The sequence below is a fragment of the Helianthus annuus genome, chromosome 3 (assembly GCF_002127325.2).
Source record: "Helianthus annuus cultivar XRQ/B chromosome 3, HanXRQr2.0-SUNRISE, whole genome shotgun sequence".
NCBI lineage: Eukaryota > Viridiplantae > Streptophyta > Magnoliopsida > Asterales > Asteraceae > Helianthus > Helianthus annuus.
The window spans coordinates 101,168,103-101,174,102 of NC_035435.2; positions in this window are offsets into that span (position 1 = coordinate 101,168,103).

Here is a 6,000-nt window from a genome sequence, read left to right on the forward strand (position 1 = left end):
TAGGTGATAGTTATAGTGACCGGATGTGCCTAAAACATGCTTTAATTACAAAATTCTGCACTTTATATAAAAATTCAGCATTTGACATAACTAGTAAAGTGCAAAAACTTGGTAAAATAATACTAGACACTTTCCAAAGTGTTGGGAAATTATTGTGACAATAAAAGCAATATAAAAGACACTTTAAATGCTTACTTAGCACCTTAACGGATCAATATCCAACTGAACAACCGGACTTTACCCGGAACATAAAAATATTGCCAATGGCATAGTTTATACTTTTCTGAGCTAGTTAGGGTCCCCGAATGCCCTAACACCCTTTATATTACACTACACACTAATAACCTATTTAAAATCCTAACAAAACATAACTAGAATCTAACTATCCATTTGAAATCCAACCATATACCCCCCCCCCTTCATGGGACAGTCACCTTAGGGTGACCCACATCTCCCTTTGTTGATTATTTTATTAATTGGTGTTAGATATTTAGGAAGCATATTACATGGAGGCTAAAAGCTTGAATTGGTTTATAAATATGCACCAAAGACAATCCTTCTCTTTTTGATTCAACATCAACAACTAACTCAAACTCCCTCCTACTACACTCCATTCTCGGTCCAACCCTAACCACCATACAACCATCATCATTCAACTTCCTTCAAACATTCTGTCACACCTGGCTTTGCGGAAGCGTGGTTAATTTTAGGTGTGACTTCTTAATGCCATAGCTTAACCATAACAAGCTATATGAAATAAAAACCATGCAAGATCATCCATAGGATTAAGTTTTAAAACATAAGTAACACAACATTGTCTTAAGGCGTTGACTCATGCAACGGACACTACAACCTGATAACATAAAAACATTGTTTGAAAGACACAACACCAACATGAAATAAACGCAGTTTAAGGACTGTGACTCGTCCAGGTAAAAGTCACATCCCCTAAACTTGGATGACCTCGAAACTCTTATGCAGTGGGAAAACGTAGCATACCGCGCCAGATCTTTAATTCCCTGAAATACATGTAAGTTGAAAAATCAATAATAATGTTGAGCGAGTTCATGTGTAAGTAAGTAAGTAAAACGTTTGTATGTATAAAATCCTGGTATGTAGCAAATAAGGAAAAAGAGATCACCAATGGTTTGCAAGGCCATTGATATGTGTGAAGTGCAAGTAGGAAGACTCAAACCTAGCAGATTTATGCGTTGGGTACAAAGTCACCCCGAGGTCCGTTATGTTGGGCCTGGGGCTGGGCTCGCTACACCCAGATAGATCTACCGCTCCTGCCCCTCGGTCCTACCCTGAGGATTAATGGCCTCAAGTTTCCGCCTACCCACTCACATGATCTAAATAATAACCCTCCTTACGCTAACCATACCATGTAAGAAATGTTCGTAATCATAGTAACATGTATTTCTCCCCCGCAGTTTAGAAAACTGAAAACAGTTAAAAGAAAAGGGGGACATGAACTCACAGTGGTGCGTCTCTACCAAGTATATCTCCTGATCAAGCAGCTGTGCGACGACCTACACGTACTAACTCTATTAGACGGACGGTCGTGCCTTAGCTTTATGGTTTATGTTTTTGGGAAATAGTTAGACAACTATTTCGTGTTTACATTTTGTAAATACTTGATAATTATTTTCCTTCCCAAGGATGGGGGATTTAATACATGCGCGTTCGTAAAATTCGAAATATATTATCAAGTCTCACTTAACATATATTTTATTTCTAACTCCAAAATATAAATATTTTTTCCTCAAAAATATTATATTTTAATACATATGATTTTTCCCAAAATAATACCTTGACAAAAAAATACGCGTTCATAAATATTTCTTAAGATGCGTAAGTTACGTTTTAAAGATCGAGTGGTAATAATAATTACCGGTGTAACTTAAATAATTATTGTGAAGGCGTTCGTATTATTTTGGAGTCGTTAACACGGTAATATTATTTTTACCCTAAAAATAATATTTGAATATTTCACAAAATAATCATAAAGATTCACACAAGTGTTGTTGTGAAAATATATACTAAATATATATTTATCAAGTTTTATTTTGTGAAAATCCCACCTCCGATATTTTGTAAATAAAGTCGTGGCGAAATTTACATGTTGAATACAAGTCAAAAACACATTTGTAACACTTGTGATGAAAATACTTTTAAGTGTTAGGTTTTTAGAAAAATTTCGCCAGAGTTTTCCCTGCAACTGGAGGTGGCCACGCTTTCAAGCGTATCATTTTCTTTTATAATTTGAATCAACAATTTTCTCATTCAACCAAAACAATATGTAAAGCATCAAACTAGTCAAAATATATATAAATCGCATAAATTACAGGAACTTGTGGTTTATCCAAAAATACGTAGTAATCCCATTACTTTTAGTGGATCTTTATATAAATCAACTTCGTTTCTTGAAAGTCTTGTTTTTAAAGAAATTCCATCTTTACAACTTCTCGTAAAATTTGACAAAACTAGTTCCTTGTCGAAATTTAGTGTTACACAAGTGTCTACACACTTTTGTGTTTAAAAATCATTCTTGTTCGTGTAAGATCCGGTTTTAGAAAATATGATTTCTTTGACACTTGGTCCTTTGAAAATACCGTTTGTAGATCCGTAGATCTACTAGTTTTGAACACTATTTCATAAGTAAAATCGATTTTATACAAGTTCATGTTTAGTGTGTGGTAGAGTTTCATCACTTAACCCTTTTTACACTTAAACAAACTCTATGTCATGTTTCAGGAACATGACCAATCCGGGTTAGATGATGATTCGAGCTACCACAATATAGATCGGCACTAAATAATCACCACAAGACAAGTTTTACAAGATTTACACAACATCATAGCTTTTAACCAACATCTTTAACATTTTTAGTAGACTTTTACATATCATCTTGCAAGTTCATGAGTTTTAACCGTCATATATCGTTTTAACCACTTTGAAATAGATCGAGGGTGCGTTTATAGTAACTTACTACTAGCTCGAGGCTAGGGAAGAATCTAGTCGAAGAATGAGTGGATAAAAGCAATGAGAAGAGGTCCTTCACGTTCTGAATGCACCAAGCTCCTTTGTGTGAGATCTCTAACACTTGTATGCTCTTGAAATTACTTGATCAAAGCTCGATGATGGATGGATGGTTGAAGGGGGGTTTGGCCGAGAGCTTGAGAGTGAGGGAGAGAGTGTGTGTTGTGATGTTTGTTAAGTGAAAGTTATGGTGTGCTAAGTGTTGATCTTATAGGCAAATGGTATGGTCATTAACCAAGAGATTATGTGCTAGCTAGATATCAAGCCAGTTTGATTAATTTAATCACAAAAAGTACAAGGGTGTCCCCATAGGGGACGAGTTCGGTTGGGGGGGGGGGGGGGTTACCCGGTTGGTTTTCAACTAAACGTTAAGTATTAGTTAAGTTAAGTTAAGTTTAACTCGGTTACTAGTGTGTTATGCGTTACAGTGAGTGTTAGGGTATTCGGGGACCCTAACTGGCTCAGAAAAAGATAAACAATGTTAATGGCAATATTTTTATGTTCCGGGTAAAGTCCGGTTGTTCGGTTGGATAATGATCCGTTAAAGCGCTTAACAAAGCTTTAAAGTGTCGTTATTATTATTTTTAGTGACACAACTTATTCCCGACACTTTGGAAAGTGTCTAGTAATATTTTTCTCATGTTTTGGCACTTTATTAGTTAACCAAATGCTGAATTTTTAGTTAAAGTGCTGAATTTTGTACTTTACGTTTTAGGCACATCCGGTCACTATAACTTATACCTAGTGACGCAGTTCTACAACCCTCGTATCCCTACACTCACTACTAGTGTAGTAACTATCTCTGGCTCATACAGGCCTTAGAGGCAGTGCCTGCCTGGTGCTAGTTATGACAGCACGTTCAATAGGTTATCTGTTCATTGTGCCACTGTGCTTTTGGTGCATCAAGGTTGTCACTAAGGTGCTGTAAGCAAAACATGGAGTGACAGCAAGTAAAGTATGATGCAAGTAAGTGTGCGTATCAGAATTCAAGTAGCAGTTTATCCATAACTTCAAGTAAGCACAGTAATTAAGCAGTAATTAATTATGAATTAAGTCGTACGGATACCTGATTTAGTGAGGGTTGTCACATTCTCCCCCCGTTAGAAAAATTTCGTCCCGAAATTTTAAGTTCTGCTTCTAGTTGCAGGGTTCTTGTGAAATAGGTGGGGGTATTTCTCTTTCACCCGGTCCTCACGCTCCCAGGTGTATTCAGGACCATGTCTGGCATTCCAACGAACTTTGATGAGCTTGACACTGCTCCGTTGGGTCTTGTTTACTTTCCAATTCGTAACCTCAACAGGTTCTTCGACAAAATGGAGCGTGTCGTCAACATGAATCTCGTCGGTGGGAATGACAACGGTATCTTGAGTTGGACTTTTCTTCAAGTTTGATACATGAAATGTATCGTGAACACCATTTAATTCAGCAGGTAAGTCCAGCTTGTACGCTACTAACCCAATTCTTTCCAAAATTCTGAACGGACCAATATACCGCGGATTCAACTTTCCACGCTTCCCGAAGCGTGCCACACCCTTCCAGGGTGATACCTTTAACAATACCATATCACCTACCTCAAACTCTAGAGGTTTCCTTCTTCGGTCCGCATAACACTTTTGTCGATCACGAGCCGCCTTGATGCGATCTCGGATCTGTGCGATCTTATCTGTGGTTTCCTGTACCATATCAGAACCAACCAATTGCCTATCACCTACATCAGACCAACAAAGCGGTGATCTGCACTTGCGGCCATATAGAGCTTCAAATGGCGCGGCACCAATACTGATGTGATAGCTGTTGTTGTAAGAAAACTCGACCAATGGCAAATGTTTATCCCAGCTACCTCCCAAATCCATAACACATGCTCTCAGCATATCTTCCAGCGTCTGAATAGTTCGTTCGCTTTGTCCGTCGGTCTGTGGGTGAAAAGCAGTGCTCAAATTCAATTGCGAGCCAAAAGCTTCTTGGAAGGATTGCCAAATCCTTGATACGAACCTTCCGTCTCTATCAGAGATGATCGAGAGAGGTACTCCATGGCGCGTAACGATTTCTCTCATGTAAATTTCAGCCAATTTGCTCGTATTATCCTTCTCCCTGATAGGTAAGAAGTGCGCTGACTTCGTTAATCGGTCCACTATTACCCAAATAGTGTCATGACCTCTTGGCGTTCTTGGCAACTTTGTAATAAAATCCATGGAGATTTGTTCCCATTTCCACTTGGGAATTTCTGGTTGTTGTAGAAGTCCTGAAGGCTTCTGGTATTCAGCTTTAACTTTAGCACATGTTAAACACTTGCTCACGTAAACAGCAACATCGCCTTTCATCCTAGGCCACCAATAGTAATCTTTAAGATCTTGGTACATCTTATCCGCTCCTGGATGGATAGAGTACCGCGATTTGTGAGCTTCATCAAAAATAACTTTCCTTAAACCACCAAACAGAGGAACCCAAATCCTTTTCTCAAAACATAACGTTCCTTCCTCGTTTGGCACCAATTGCTTCTCCATCCCACGGAGATATTCTTCTTCAAGGTTTCTTTCCTTGAGAGCTTCTTTCTGCGCGGCACGAATACGCAAGGAAAGGTCGGTTTGGATAATCATCTCCAAAGCCCTAACCCTTATGGGCTTGACCCTTTCTTTTCGACTTAGGGCATCGGCGACCACATTCGCCTTCCCTGGATGATACTTTATCTCGCAGTCGTAATCATTCAACAACTCAACCCATCGTCTTTGTCTCATATTCAACTCCTTCTGGTTGAATATGTGCTGTAGGCTCTTGTGATCTGTGAAGATCGTACATTTCGTACCATATAGGTAGTGTCTCCAGATCTTTAAAACAAATATCACTGCGCCTAGTTCCAAATCATGTGTGGTATAGTTCCTTTCGTGTACCTTCAATTGACGTGACACGTAAGTAATAACCTTTTGGCGTTGCATCAACACGCAACCCAATACTTGACGT